Source organism: Perissodus microlepis, chromosome 12, assembly GCF_051167445.1.
Source record: "Perissodus microlepis isolate ML-2025 ecotype Zambia chromosome 12, ASM5116744v1, whole genome shotgun sequence".
Taxonomy (NCBI): domain Eukaryota; kingdom Metazoa; phylum Chordata; class Actinopteri; order Cichliformes; family Cichlidae; genus Perissodus; species Perissodus microlepis.
Window position 1 is genome coordinate 1,444,207 of NC_140472.1, and position 16,634 is coordinate 1,460,840.

The window sequence follows — 16,634 nt, forward strand, 5'->3', positions numbered from 1 at the left end:
AGGTGCGTTTTTTTATAACCATTTCAAACTATTTACAGAACAATCAGCTGTTCTGCATCAGATAAGAGTCACAGAAATTATTTGTACCACTCCAAAAAATAATTTATGTCCACTGTAAGATAAAGGAGAACATCACAGGCCTGATACCTGCAGGACTGGGAGCAGCAGGTGTATCACTGCTCCTGTTTTCCACCTGGAGACAGCGTTTACACTGTAATCTGCCTTTGGTGGCTTTTTGGCAGCAACTGCGGCCGCAGCACCAATCCAAACATGTTTTAGATAAGTCTTATAATAACACATTAAAACATAGTATGCCTAATTTGAACTTTATTTTAGTATAGTATTGAAGTGTTTAGAAAATGTCCTCTGTAGTGGACATTTGTAGTCCTTTCCTCCATTTTGTTCTGTTTTTTTCAAATGACCAGAAAGGGAGTTTTCTTCAGAAGCAAAAAGAATTTTATTGCATATTGTTGAGGGAAACTCAGATCTTGAGTTGTCTGATGAAGAAGATCAGGGTGCATTGTTTTAGCTGGAAGCAGAGGAAGATGATTCAGGGAGCTCTGAGGATAAAATTCAGGCAGGGCATGCAGATACTGAGGAGTCAGATCAAGCTGAACAGTCCAGTTGGCGTCCACTGTGGAGCAGGAATTCAAAGTACACCATGAGTTTAAAACAATACCTCCTGAACTTGCTGTCATTAAGTGGTTGGACAACAAGCCAGTTGTCATGGCGTCCTGTGCCTATGGCATTGAACCTCAGGACACATGTTTGTCCAGGTGCCAAGGCCACTGGCAACTGCTGAGTACAATACCAACATGGGTGATGTGGACCTTGTTGACCGAATGTTGAGTTTCTACAGGATGGCCCTCGCACTCGGAAATGGACCGTATGTGCAGTTCTCCACTTTTATGGTCTGGCAATCACCAACACGTGGCTTCAGTACAGCAGTGACTTGCAGTTTCGGGGGAAGAAACCATTGAAGTTCCTTGACTTCAAGCTGCTCCCTGGTGAAGAGTTGATTACTCAGGCTCAAGCAGGAAGTGCAAGTGACAGTGAAGATGAGTATACTCCCCCACATCAAAAGTGGAAACAACAGCTAAACGAAGCTCTGATATACTATGGTGCCATCCACCTTCCAGAGATGGTGGATGAAACACATCTATCAAGATGTTGCAGATCCAACTCCAGAAGCAAAACATGATGTGCACAAAGTGCAAGGTATTCCTCTGGTTTCCAAGAAGGGGGATTGCTTTTTGAAGTATCACTCCAAATAAGCACAAAAGAACTAATCAAAAGTGATTCTGGTCTGTGGATGTTAAACTTGTTCTTAGGTTTACCTCTTTTTTGGGGGGAAGCAACTGTTTGCCATTGAAGTTCAGTTTTACATGTTTGGCCTTCCAACGTCCTCTGCAGTGGGCATGTGATATCTACAAAATAAAAACTTTTTTTCCCAAATTTTTTTAGTCTTCTGATTACAAACACTGGGGGTTCAAACAAAAGGCTTCCTTGGATGAGGGCGCTGAAACACCCAATGAATCCACGGTCCATGACTGATGATGTGTCTTTAAACTTTAAATAAGATATTATATTATATATTGGAAAAAAATTGAACAGGATAGAATTTATGTGTATATTTTGATTCAAAATTAAGATTTTAATCCCTAAAACTAACCAAGGAGTTTAAAATACAAGTGGTACCTAACTGGAAGATTTGCCTTCTAAACCTAACACTAGAATTTTTACTGGGGCAAACAAGAACTCTGAAATATCAGTACTTTAAAACAATTCTGATGGTTAATATCACATAGGCTGACTGATGCAGATGTCTCACGGTCTCCTGGGGGTTATACAGTTGACCTCATGGGAGGGGGGAGCGGAGATGAGTACAAGAGAATGGGGTGCCAACTGTCCAGTTGTCGGATGGGTGGGGGTTCATTGTGTTATATCTTTCTCATCCCTATCCCCAAAGTAATGCAGTAGATCAGATTAGAACAAGAGTGGGCTGAATGGTGAAGCCTGTGAATAGAGTTTTTCAAAACATGACACAAAGGAATATAGAAACAGACAATGTGGATTTGCCAGGAATTTATTTCTGTAGGACTACTTGGTACATATGTTAGTTAGATGATCATTTTGGATGTTAACATTTATTTTGAGATCCCAGTTTGTGATTGTTTCAAACCATACACTGCAATATGCATACCCAAGGAATGGGGGATGGAGGAGGAATAACCCATAAGATAGCTCTTTTAGCCAATGATATTATTCTTTTTATTAAAAATCCACTTCTTTCCATTCCAAGGATGGAAAGAAGGATTTAGTTAACTGGGAGTTACACTCAGATAGTCTAAGCAACTATTTGAAGCCAAAAAGCTCCTTAGACAAATAAAGAAACATACAACACAAAGGGATATTCTGCCCTCTCTTTATTTGGAAGGGTCGAAGTGGTGAGGATGACTCTTTTGCCCCGCCTTTTGTTTCTATTCCAGTCATTGCCGGTAAGAGTTCCTGCTTCTACCTTCAATATGCTAAATAAAGACATTTCCACGTTTATCTGGTAGAAAAAGACACCCAGAATAAGACTTAAAATGTTGCTACTCTCAAAAGAAAAAGGGGGTCTGGGGCTGCCAAACTTTAAATACTACTGGGCTGCACGGCTAAACGCAGTGGTGGCATGAATTAGAAATGACCAGGAAACTGGGTGAGTCCAGATAGAACAAAGTCAAGTTAAGAACAAATCTTTGTCAACATTACTTTTCATTAATGCAAAATCCTCAAAAACCAAAAAGTAGAAAATGATTGGGTAAAACATACTGTGAAGGCATGGACAACAATAAGAAAAAAACTGGGGGGCCCTTTATCTGTCTCAAGGGGCCAGTGAGGGGCCATATAGAACTCCTGCCTTCTGTGTGGGTCGGTGGCTTTAGTAGACGGGCCATGCGCCGCTCCTGCGCTGAATAAACATAGCCAATGAAGACCGCTACATCCCCATTCTCACTTTTGATGAGGTTTATTACACATCAGTGTCCAAATCGACTAAAACTACCACATCTCATTCCTTTATAACTATCGTAAAACTACATTTTAGACCAGCAAGGAGACATTTTTGTAAAAAAAAGAAACAAAATGCACACACCATTTGTCAGGAAGTCTGTTTAGGTTTGCGGTACCACTGTTAAAAAGAGGATTTAATATCCCAAAGCCTCATCTGAAATCGGCATTGTGAGAAATGTTAATATTATTAATCGCGGGTGTTATGTTCTAAAAGTAACCAGTGATAGGTGAAATCGTGAAGTAGCCAACTTTATTTTTTATGATTATTATAGATGTTTTAAGGCTGTAAAACCCCTCACTACACACTTTATACACTTATCTCAGACAGGCATGAACATTTTCACACTTTTCTTTCTTGTTTAAACTCTCAAAGTTCAAACCTTTGTAGAAAAATAAGTCCAGTATTATAGAATGAAACCAAAGATCAAACCCTGTTTTCAGGTGCACAACATGGGAATAGAGCAGCTGCCAGAGAATTCAACATTAATGAATCAATGAATCAGAAGCCCAACTTTTTGTGTGATGGTTAGCATCTTCCTCTGCCTTTCGGGTGCTACCGCAGGAGACTTTGACGGTGCAAAATGTTTTGTCGACATTGTTGTGTTTGTTGGGGAGAAAGCTTACAAACATACAGTGCAGCACTTCAGAGTCACACTGCTAGTGATCGATATCGCGATTCTGTACTGTACAGTAGGGAGGGCACGGAGGAGGTCGACAATGGCCTACACCCGATCGGGACGCCGTAGGCCATTGTAGGCCTGTTCATTTTCATTCGTTGCCTCAAGGCAACGTGTGTGTGTGTACGTGTATTACTTATTGTTGTGGGGACACAAATCTGCTTACACACTCACATTGTAAGAACCAAGAATTGGTACCCCCGGCTGGTGTTCCACTTCCTGGACATGATCATGGTTACCACCTGGCTGCTCAACAGAAGAAACTGTGAAGGCACTGGCATGGAGCAGAAAGACCAAATGAGGCTCTATACCTTCAAATCATACGTTGCAGATGGTCTCTGCATGTGTGGGAAGAGCCTGGAGAAGAAGAGAGGTCGTCCCAGCCAGAACATTGCTAGCGCATATGAGGAGAAGAGGAAGAAAAGACGCACAGCTCCCATTCCAGTCCAAGATGTCCGCCTGGATCAAACAGCCCACTGGCTGATCATGACTGGGTACAAGGGACGATGCAGGGTGTTAGGGTGCAATGGTACACCAAAAGCAATGTGCCGCAAATGCAACGTGCACCTCTGCTTCACCCCCGACCGCAACTGCTTCCTGAGGGTCCACACTGAATGAACAAGACATCCCTCAGAGATCCCTGATCCAACGTTGGATGAATTTTTATTGTTCTGTGAAATGTTTACAATGTTTATTTGTTGTTTGTTTATTCGTTCATCCTTGTTGTACTAATAAAACTTATTATAGAATAACTTGGTGTTTGACTACCCTTGTCGCACAGTGTTGCCTTGAAGCAACAAACCAATATCTGTTTGGGGGGGGGGGCAATTTTGTGATTGTTATATTATTAGTAGGGGTGCAACGATACTCGTATCGATATTGAACCGTTCGATACAGTGCTTTCGGTTCGGTACGCATATGTATCGAACAATACAACATTTTTAATTTATTTTATCAACTTTCCTTCTGACGATGCTGTCTGTGTTGAGCGCTCAGTGGATCTGCGCTCAACAGTGCAACCTAGGCGGAGTAGTCAAACGCAGATTCACTGAGCGCAGGGCAAGCTAGCGAGACAGAAGCTAAGCTCCTTGCAACATGGCAAATTGAACCTCCCCCACCCTCATTCAGATCTGGCGTTTGGAACTATTTTGGTCTTCATGTGAAGTATGACCCTGAAGGTAAGCGCGTCATGGACTAAAGTAAAACAGTATGTCGGATGTGCCACGCAATGCTCAATTACATGGGTGGGAACTACTGCGTTAGCGCAGTTAGCTCGTTAACGTGTTGCCGTCCAGCCCCACGCACGGGGCGATCCGCGGTAGCTCGTTAACGGAGATTTGCCATGTTGTGGCGTTAACGTCATTTCAGATTAACGCTGACAGCACTAGTGGGAACACAACGAATATGACTGCACATTTACTCCGACATCATCCTGGTGCAAAGACAAGTGGAAGCAGACAAAAACAACAAGCACGCATGCTACAAACTTTACCCGAGTCATTTAGACAGCCGTTAGCACAGGATTCTCCTTATGGGGACCTGATATGTTTAATATGCTGCTGAGAATATAGCCCAGAAGAAGCGTATAGTATAGCTTTTATTTTGGAAAGAGCCATTTCTCTGTAATAAACTCTCTTTTCCAAAGATGAGTGATTTCTCCATCAGATAGATTTATTTTTTTATTACTTTGTTGTTTCAGCAACATTAAATTTAAAAACTGTACTTTTGAGTTAAAATATATATTTATAATTTTAATAAATGACAAATTAAAAAGGCATGAACATTTTTTTTTGTATCGAAAAAATATTGAACCGTGACACCAAAGTATCGAACCGTGAATTTTGTGTATCGTTGCACCCCTAATTATTAGGGACCCTAAATCTCCCCCAAAATAGGGTGAAATATTTTTTCCACAAAAATTAAAAAGTCATGCAGTAGAGGGTAAAGGGCCATGCCTGTAACACCCGTGTATTAGGGCTGGGCCATATATCGTTCACGGTAATACCGGTATAATGTTAGGCAGCGATAAGAAAATGAAATATGGCGATAGAATATGAGTAAAATGCACATGTGCAGTGCCTTTGTTTTCATACGCACATTACGGAAAAAGCAGTGATGCAGAATGAGAAGAGCGAAAGCGGATCATTGAATGAAACGGATGAACCAGAACTGGTTTGTAAAAATGCTGCAACTTCAGTGGTGTGGAGCTGGTTTAGCTTTCGTCCGTCAGATACACAACAAAGCACTATTTTTGGTAGAGCATGCTAGCAGGCCGTCCATCCTTTGATTTTCTGAAAAATCGACAGTGCCCCTTATAATTCTTGTGTATGCATCCTGGTTGTGTTTACTGACCTCAAAACGATTTTATGTACACGGCGCTCAAAAATCAGTTAAAAAATATTTTAGTATGACTTTGCTAAGCTACGAAGCCGCACCGCTTGATGGATTGTCGGAGCATCACGGCTATCGTAGGCGGAGCCTCACGGAGTGATACGTACTGTGCTTCAACATAATATTACCGTATTGTGTGTGTATAACCTCTTTTAAGTTTTGTGGATATTATACATGGTTATGCTGAGGATATGTCGGCCAATTTCCACTGGAAATGCCTTTTGGTTAAACTGTCAGCGAGGAATTAGCATTTGCACTGTTACATTTTTATATAGCTTTAATGCACATAAAAAAACCAGCTGCTTGTTTAAGTGAAAATACATTGATGGGTTTTTTGCACTAATAAAGTTGTGGAGTTGTAAAGTATTTTTTCTCGTTTCAATTATATCGTCAGTTATATCGTTATCACAAATTTTCAAATGTATATCGTGATAAATATTTTTGGCCATACTGCCCTGCCCTACCGTGTACGTTAAAACCTGTTTCAGCACTCGGGTCATGACTGTCTTTATACTGACCAATACTCCTCTGCACCTCAGTGTTAGGAAACACAGACAGGAACATTTTAATAAATAAGTTGCTTTACGTGTTGCTGTTGCACTTTTGACCAAATCATAGACATGTGAAGCTCTGATTACTTGTTTCTCAATAATAATCTCTCCTATCACTCCACAAAACATCTAATGAATGGGTGAGGGCTGTTAAAATAAGGTCTGCATTTTTTCTGCTCATCCACAAACACATCCTGGGAGAAGACAGGCGCGAGGGCACGGGAATGAGCGAAGCAGTCGGTTCTGGAGGGCAGTGCGCATGAACGTGCATGTGCTGGTGCATGTACAGGAACAAGCAGAGCTTGAAGTAACTTGAAGTAAAAGTAAAGGCAAATAGGCGGAGCGGTTAGTGCTTCGTTTGTGCGGATTTGTGCAGGTAAAATGATCGTTTCTGCTGCTTTGATTTTTGAGATAGTAAACTTTATTTCATAGATCATTCAAAGGTCACCATCCCCCCAGACTGCTCCAAAATGGCCTACTTTTTTACTGCTTTGTTTGTGCAGGTAAAATTATTGTTTGTGCTGCTACAATTTCTGAGATGTATATTCTTACGGCCTACACTGTATAACACCAATGTCTGTGGCGGTGTGGCACTTTTATAGAAGATTGTCCACTTTTTTCAGGCTTGCTGCGTATTTAGTTTTATGACTGTTTTGTATGTTTCTGTACATTTTAGTAAACCAATTTAGTCAGCGGAAAGGTTGATATTTCTGTTACCAGTGCAGAAACGTACACATGGTAGTTTTCATTTTTTTCTGTGGAAAACTGAGCTGAAGTGATTGACGTATACCTAAATTATTTTTTTTACATATCCAGTTTGTCTCTATGATTTTGTTTTTAATTATATATGTTCATTATTATTAATGTAGCTGTCTCAGAAAAACAATATGTTTGCTTTCACATTAATTTCAAGTGTTATTTGAGCATGCACCTAGGTTCCCACCTACATGTAGAAAATTGAATATCCCACAGCACCTAGGCCAGGGATCTTTAACCTGCTGTAAAGCCACATGTGGCTCTCTGGCCCCTCCACTGTGGCTCTTATAAGAGCAAGTAAGTTATGTTTTATTATAAAGACAACAAGAAAGGGTTCGGTTAGCAGTTTTTGTTTTTTATGAAATATATGCATTCACAGAAAGTACAAGGCTTTTAAGAGTGATTTAATGTTTCTTAGCTTCAAAACTATTTTCTGTAAATTTCAGGTTGGTTTCCCATCTTTCCTAATTTTTAATTTTTATGGAAAGGACTCACTTCATTTTAACAAATACTTTTTCCAGATGTAAAGGTTAGGCGATTCATTTTGTTCTAAAATCTAAAGATAAACATTTTTATTTACATTTCAATAGCTTTCGTGATACAACAACTCATTTTGTAGATATTTATAAGCTCTTTCTTTTTTAGCCTCGAGGAGATGACCTGATGCAAGTTATTGAAGGCTTCAGACAGCGATGGGGGTTGAGTCATTTTCCCATCACTGCTCCTGAGGACAATCACTGTGATTAATTCAACTGCAAAGGTTGGCACTCTGTCATCCTTCAGGGCGTCATCAACCATCAGTTCTGGTAAGCATACTATGATCTACTCATTATGAAAAACTGAAAGGAAAAAAACATACATTTTAATGCCTCAAACGTATGTACAGAGCTGTGTAGAGTAGCCAAAACTCTAGTTTTGTAGCTCCACAATACCATTTCTACGTAGAAGCAAAAAGTAGTAGTTGCAAGTAACTGTTTGAACAGTACTGTGATGATCTTTTTGTGTTGTTTTTCTTCAGTCTCTCTGCTTTCAGTGATCTGTTTCCCTGTGCATTTAAACTCACTTTACTTGTATTGTTTTTTTATGGAACATATTTTTTAAATGATTACCATTAAATGAATGAGTGACCCTTTATAAATATTTCATAAGTAATCAAGTGTTGCTTACTGTAGTGGTGAACAGTTACTTTTTCACTAATACTATAATAGTAACAAAAATATGTTGCAGTAAAACTACTCTTAAAAATTTAAACTTTTTGAAAAAGTTTCCATAATTATCCTTATTGCTGTTTTAGAGGAGCGGTGCTTCAAAGGATAGTTGTAGGTTTCTGTCAGAATCTGCAGATTATACAGTACAAATAAAATGTTGACGTTTCTCCAAAGTTGTCTTCCCAACAGTTTCACTGACATCTACACTGTTTGGCCAGGAAGCGTTCGCGATGCCAGGGTTCTCAAGAATTGTGAGATTACACAATGGCAGAGAGAGGGGAGCTATTTCCACCAGTCAGCAGTGTTGGTCAAGTTACTTGAAAAAAGTAATCAGTAACTAATTACTGATTACTTCCCCAAAAAAGTAATCCCGTTACTTTACTGATTACTTATTTTCAAAAGTAATTAATTACTTAGTTACTTTTTAAAAACACGATTTACAACCTGAATAGGTGATAAAGTGATAGATCTTTCAGCCCAGTTCTACTTTTTCTGCATAATCCATCATACAACATGTAATCAAATGGAAAAGTCTCTTTTTAAAACTTGTTTTATCAGTTTTAATCTTTTAACTTTATGCATCAAGCAAAAATTAAATTATATGCAACATTCTCTGACTGGAATAAATTTGTTTAACATTCAAACCTATTTTCTGCACATTCCAGCACATAAAATAAAATATTTTTTGTGTTTACACTCAGTCTTTCAAATAGATGCAAGTAAAACACAGCAGAAAATAAATAAAGTCAAAGACTAGCGGTCCTGTTGCTCTATTTTCACCTGTAAAGCAGGCGGAGGTTTACCCTGGTGCAGGTGTGCCGCAGCGGTCAGTGGAAGAATCCGCGAGTTTCTCTGTGAATTTCCCATTACGTCGTTGGCACTCGGAGCTTGTTTAGGGTTTTTTTCGCTGTAAAAAGAAGTTTTCTTCCCACGCACAATGGACACTAATGTTTTTGTCACTTTTTATGGAATCAAACTCAAAGTAAGGTCAGTACTTCCACGCTTTAAACGCTGCACGCTCATGATCCATTGTTGATCTGCACACAGCTGTTGTCACAAACGTCGCACTCGCTTACGTCACTGTCATGAGACATTCTCGCAAAGAAATCACGGTTTTAGTAACGCAGTAACGCAGCGTTCCTACGGGAAAGTAACGGTAATCTAATTACCGTTTTTGCAATAGTAATCCCTTACTTTACTCGTTACTTGAAAAAAGTAATCAGATTACAGTAACGCGTTACTGCCCATCTCTGCCAGTCAGTATCTTTGAACACAGTGAATTGTAATTAAAATTATTTTACCATTCTTCCTTGTTCATGTGTGTCACCTTGTAGTCACATTATCTTAGGTTACAGAAGAAATCATGGGTGTTGAAGTTCCAGTCATGCTGCTCGGTGACCCTGCATATCCCCTGCGAAGCTGGCTGCTGAAGGGATACGCAGATACAGGAACCCTAACTGAAGAACAACAATACTTCAACGAGCGACACAGCAGAGCCAGGATGACAGTGGAGTGTGCATTTGGCCGACTTGAGGGTCGGTGGAGGTGCCTTGGGAAACATCTTGATGTGGACAGCCACACTGTTCCCACAATAATAAGTGCATGCTGCACACTCCACAATTTGTGTGAAAAACACGATGAAGCCTACAATGAAACTGATATAGCTGTTCTGCATGATTCTAGAGGTACCGAAGGAGGCATCTTACCAGATGTTCAGCCAATGGGAATCAGAGAGTCAACGTTTTTCATAGTCAACGTCAAGGCACAAAAGCCATGGTTTCACCTCATGGTCAATAAAGCTGAGCTTGAACTTTAAGTGGTGCATTCACAAAATGTCAAATAAAGCATTCAAAGTTATTTTTGTAATGAAACGCATCAAAATTTTTATTTATTAAGACCCGAACTCTTCCGTGGCATGCATTTTAAATTTCTCTTTGATCTTTGGGTATATTGGGACCCGATGAATGTAAAAACAAAGAAGTACCTTTTTTTATTTTTTTTTTAACCTGACTATTTGAGATCCACATATGAGGATATTCGTTTAAAATTTTGATAGAACGGTGGCAGTATAACGTCCTCTTAAGTGGATATCAGGCCCCTGTAGAGCAAAATTAAGTATTTTGGTCTAGACAACCCAAAATGTGATGTCCACATATGTGGACGCCAGGTCCTAGGAGGTCAAAGTAGTTTAAGCCTGTTCATCTGGAGGAGGGTAGGATGACGGATAGGCCTGGTTAAAGGATGCATGCTGAGCCTGATCTCGAGGGTTTGGTCGTTCTGGTCTAAAGGGCTGACTCGGATTGTGAGATGGTGGAAGGGCATTACCAAAAAGAAGAGGTTGAACTAAATCTTGTTGGAAAGACGGAGACTGATTGGACATATCAAATGGTGGAGACTGAGATGAAGACATGGGGTATGGAGGGGAATGAGTGAGTGAAGATTGTGTTGGGCAGTAAAGATGTGGAGCTTGTACTGCCTGCTGGTAGAAAGGTGGTTGCTGGCGTGTGATAAGCTGGGTCAACATGGAGGGAACTATAACATAGTGCTCATGCTGAGCTGCTTGCATCTTCAACAGAAGCTCCGACTCATCATTCTTCAAGGCGTTTGTAATCTTGTCTGCAAATATTTCCAAAGTTGACTCCATCTTTGACTTTCTCTTCCTGCTCTTGGCAGATGTATCTGTAAAGAGAATAGTTGCTTGTGTTATTTCAACAAAAGGATAATTTTTATGTTCAAGGATAGAGGGAATTTTCATATGCAGTTCTTGTACACACCTTGGAGAAATGAGAACATCACCAAATTAGTATAGGTCAGAAATTAAGAGTGTAGGGTATTTGATCATTTGGGTCAGCTCATGGTTTTTATTGCACAATCTACAGTACTTACATTACAATCTCTCCCTTCTCTCTCATTGACAAAATGAGTAGTATTAATTAGAAGATATGTGTGTGCTTTATCCATGCTTAGGAATCCAGAGTAAAATTGAACTCTTAGGGATACATTGTTTTGCCTTGTGAGGTCTCGACATGACACTTTACTTAAAAAATGTTTTTATTCTAATAGGATAATGAAAAGTTTGCAACAACAATTTTCTATTTAATATATGGGTTACTTACTTCTGGTGTATGCATTCTTCATCTGCACTCACTGCAGTATGAAGAACTTTCCTTTGAGGCAGAATCAAATGTCAGCAACACAGGAGTACCATCACCCAGTGTACAGGCACCTTTTGAAAATACAAATATACAATCATACAACCTATTAAAATGCTATGTACATGGTTACAGCTGATGTAGTTCAGCCTTCATTTATAATTTCGCTATTGCTGACATATAGAACGTTCTCAATTTTTGTTCAGTAATTTATTCAGTTAAGTTATGTGTTTAGACATGGGTTATACAGAACGCTTAATGTAACGTTACTTGCACCCACAATTTTATTCTCCACACCTGACTACAACAAAGTACAAGTTAGCCTACCTTTGTCACGGTTCTGGGTCCGTTGGACCCAGTATTTTGAGTTTATTATGTTTTGGTTTAATTTTGCATCATGGATTGTTTTCTTGTTCTCTTGTTGTGGTTGTGATGATTATTATTAGAGTTTCATGTTTCTGTTATTCATGTTTTAGGAATTGTGGTTTCATGTGTAGTTCAGTTCCATGTGTCATTTTCTGTCTCTCTGTGTTGAGTCCGTGTCTCTGAGTTGTGATTCATGTTTCCTGTTTTATTGTGAAAGTCTGTCTTATGTTAGTGTGTGCAGCTTTGTTCCCCATGTCTCGTTAGCCCTGATCTCTCCCAGCTGTGTCTCCCTCCTGTTGCCGATTCCCCCGTTACTACCCTGTGTATATAAGCCCTGTGTTTTCCCATGCTCGGTGTCGCGTCGTACCCTCAGAACCTGCCTGTGTGTTCCAGTTAGTGTTTTCATGTTTGGTTTCTGTTTTGTTGGTGCCAGCAATAAAGCTGTGGTTTTCAGTTATATTTCTGTCTCAGAGTCCTGCACTTGGATCCACATCTCCACCTGCCCGCACACAGAGCCCTGACAACCTTTTTCACTGTTGAGGCTGAAAGCTGGACTAGCGATAGCCCCTGGACTTTCAGGCTGTTCTTCAGCTGTTTCAATGGAGCTATCGATCAGCTCTATTGGCTGACAGCTGGGTTTGTCGCCCAAAACACAGTCAAGCTCATCATAAAACGGCAGGTGACTCGACCACGTCCGCTTTCTTTGTTTATATCTTTAGCTTCTTTAAACTTGGCTCTGAGGCTCTTCACTTTCCTCTGACACTGTAGCCACGTTCACCTGTGTTCAACCATTTCTTTGGCAATGCACTCAAACACAATACAAATGCAATATGACGCTTCAAGTTTAGCTTGAATAGAATTGTCTCCCCATATTCTAATCCAGACCTTCCCAAAGTGTGGGGCCCGCCCCCTGGGAGGGGGGGGAACAAAACGCTTGGACACTGCTAGCACAGGGGCCACAGAAACGCAAAGTAGGAGATGAAGCATCGCTGAATGTTTCCAAACCAACTTCCTTCCACACCAAAGACTAGAAAATATGGTGAAGCATATCTGCCCTTTGGTTTCACCTGCACAAGTGCCGAGGTAGGTCTCCCTGCAGGATTGGTTTTCGCTAGGCTGTTTAAATCACAGACAAACAGGATCCCACATTCTTGATTTTTAGTTCACAAACACTTGTTGTAATGACTAACTACTCCTGACATGTTGGAGATGTTTGCTCTTTATACAGTAAAGTTACAGCGGGATACAAATAACATCAGGCTGATCCTGCCACGATTTGTTCCCTCGGTTCAAATCACGGACAAACAGGATCCCACAGCTGTTTATGTTTTTGAACCCATTTTGCACAGAGAGACATTTTTGAAAAATGTATTGACAGCAATGTTGAATATTATTACACAGGAAAAAAAACAACATGTAAAATAATCACACTGTGACGCCTCTGCCTTTGTAAATGGAGGGACAGTAACTGCGTGTAAAACCTGCAGACAGTCAGATTAACAGTATTTTGTCTCTATCTCCATTCTGCAATTCATCTCATGTAAACAATAACGTGGCCACAGCGTGACGTGAGAAAAGGCACATACCTTTGATGCTGCATGACGAACTCTGTATTCCTCGTCCACACGGAAACGCAAAAAAGGAGTTTTAAAAAGTCCGTTTTCGGTGATTCGAAACGCCGTTTACGTGGACGAAACAGCTGCGTTGTCAAAAATACCCATGTAGGTGCAGACGCAGCGTAAGAGAGTTTGGAGATTATTTTATTACTACCTGTAATTTATTGCAGATTACTTGTATTTGCTTAATTGTTTACTAAATGTTTGAGGTGTGAAATAAACCGCAATGGAGCAAAATAAGGGTGTGTGTGGCTGGAGGATGTGTTTGTGTGTGCGCGCACATTTTTCTTATAAAACAAAGGGGGGCCTAGCAAAAAAAAATTGGGAACCACTGAGCTAATCAAGTCCAAAACCTCAGTTTCTGTCCATTGACTCGCTCCGTCTACAGTTTCCGCCGCCATGCTTTCTCGTTTGTCTTCTCCGGCGCTGATAATCGCCGTCTGTCTTGTGTCAGTGACGTAAAAGACGGATTTAATGCGACATGACCATTCAAAGAGCAGTCGCTTTCAAAAACATCAAAAACATGCTCCATAAAGCACCCCTCCAATAGCCAAACCCATCTGTTCTCTGATTGGATAGTTAAATTTGCGATTGACATGACATTGGCCAATCAGATGAAAGGAAGAAAAACAAGGTCAAAATGCGTACTTGTAACTTGAGTGCAGAGTTTCACACGTATTTTTTGGCTAAGTCCACACACAAATCTGTTTTACACATACAAATCCTGATTTACAAGTACAAAATATTTATGACCACAATTTGAGCCCATAAATATTTCCCAGCGACAGCTGAAGTGAACAGCTGGATGAGAAATCCATTCAGCATTAAAGCCTCTGACATGCCCGAGGATTTCACAGTTGTTGAGCAGGAGAGCTCTACAGAACTATCTTGTGATGAGACACTGAAGTCTGCTTTCAGAAATCAGACATTGTTTGAACTTTTGGATACAGCTGCGCAGCAAATACCCTGCACTTTCAGACAAGGCTGTGCGCGTTCTCCTCCCATTTGCGATCACATATTTTTTGAGAAGGGCTTCTCTTCACTCGCCTTCATAAAGACAAAATATAGAAACAGATTTGATGCTGAATCCAACTTGATGCTGAAGCTGACCTCAATCGACCCAGACATCACAGAACGCCATGCACATCCCTCTCATTAGGTATGAAGACCAAGTAACAACAAAATTTTAATGTTTTGATTGTTTCCATGGAGCTGTTGTTATTATATCCCTTTTGCTGTGAATGTTTTCATGCAGTACACTCGTTAACAATCTTGCTAAGTGTTTCAGTGCAGTACATTTGATATTCTCCGTTGTCACAGCCTGAATGTGTAAATGCAGTGCACTTCATATTGTCACTTGATGGGTGTTTCAGTCAAGTACAGTTGCGGCTTTTTATGACAGTTAAAATAAATAACATTCTTATAAGAAATAAAATTGTCTCGTGTAAACTGTATATGTTGTTAAATAGGTCTATACTACTGTATTTTAATGTCGGTCATAATGGTGGTACTTCAAAAGCCATATATTTTCTGAGGTGGTACTCATTGTGAAAAGTCTGAGAACCGCTGCCCTAATATAATAGGCTGATGAAGGTTTCCACTTTTTAATAATCCCACCTTCACCCCAAAAGATTCATCTGCATGGAGCCATTCGGTACATGGAGAGAGGTAGGAAGTCCTCTTCCTTTTTTTGGGTGGAACAGCCAGGCCCCTCCAGGTCTCAACTGCATCTTCATCAGCCAGAGGAATGTTTGTGGCAGCATCAGATCCCACAAACGGGTGAGCATCCATTTTCATTTTGTCTTCTGCACTGCGAGTCGTCATGGAGCCAGAATTGGTCTGTGACTTACAGTGATCCCACTGTTGCCTCATCTTTGGTCTTTTCTTTTGCAGAACAAATCCGCATATTTCCCTCGATGAAGGAAAGATGACGAGCAATAAAGCGATTGACACAAACAGGCAAGTTTTTGTGTTTGAAAAGGCCGTGTTTTATGTTTTTGAACCCAGCTTCAACAGTGGCTGAACTTGCTGTGATGCTGGTGCTTTGGAAGAGAGGGACCATTATTCCTGTCCAGAGTGGCAAGTAACTTGCGAGTCTTATTATATGAGGAATAATCTCAGGGAGTAAGTGAATGTTATCTCTGTCCCCGTTTGCTGCAGCAGGTGATCTGCTCTCCTCACATATTTCTGTTACCCAGTGTCGTAGGTCAGTCTGGATCTCATCAACTGAATCCACTCTCTCACTTTCCTCCGTCTGTTCATCTAGAATGATGATGGAGTCTTGAGGAATTTGGGCTTTCAGGTATTTCTTGCACCTTTCTGAAGGAAGGGCGGCTCCTTCATCACGTTCTGCCTCACTGAGGGCCACAACAGTGACAGCACGTAGGAGCTGTTTTGCATCGTCCAAGTATTGTGACTGAAGAAGTTTTGCTAATGACCTGACAAATAAATCTTTAACAGGATGCGTTTTCTTCTTCAGGCAGTCCCACTGGCATATCATCTTGATGCAGTGCGCAACATTCAATTCAATTCAATTCAATTTTATTTATATAGCGCCAAATCACAACAAAAGTCGCCTCAAGGCGCTTCATAGATACAGAGAAAAACCCAACAATCATATGACCCCCTATGAGCAAGCACTTTGGCGACAGTGGGAAGGAAAAACTCCCTTTTAACAGGAAGAAACCTCCGGCAGAACCAGGCTCAGGGAGGGGCGGGGCCATCTGCTGCGACCAGTTGGGGTGAGAGAAGGAAGACAGGATAAAAGACATGCTGTGGAAGAGAGACAGAGGTTAATAACAGATATTCCCTGATCAACCCTGATAAAACAAGGGGGGACTTTGGCAGACTGGGTTCCAAGAAG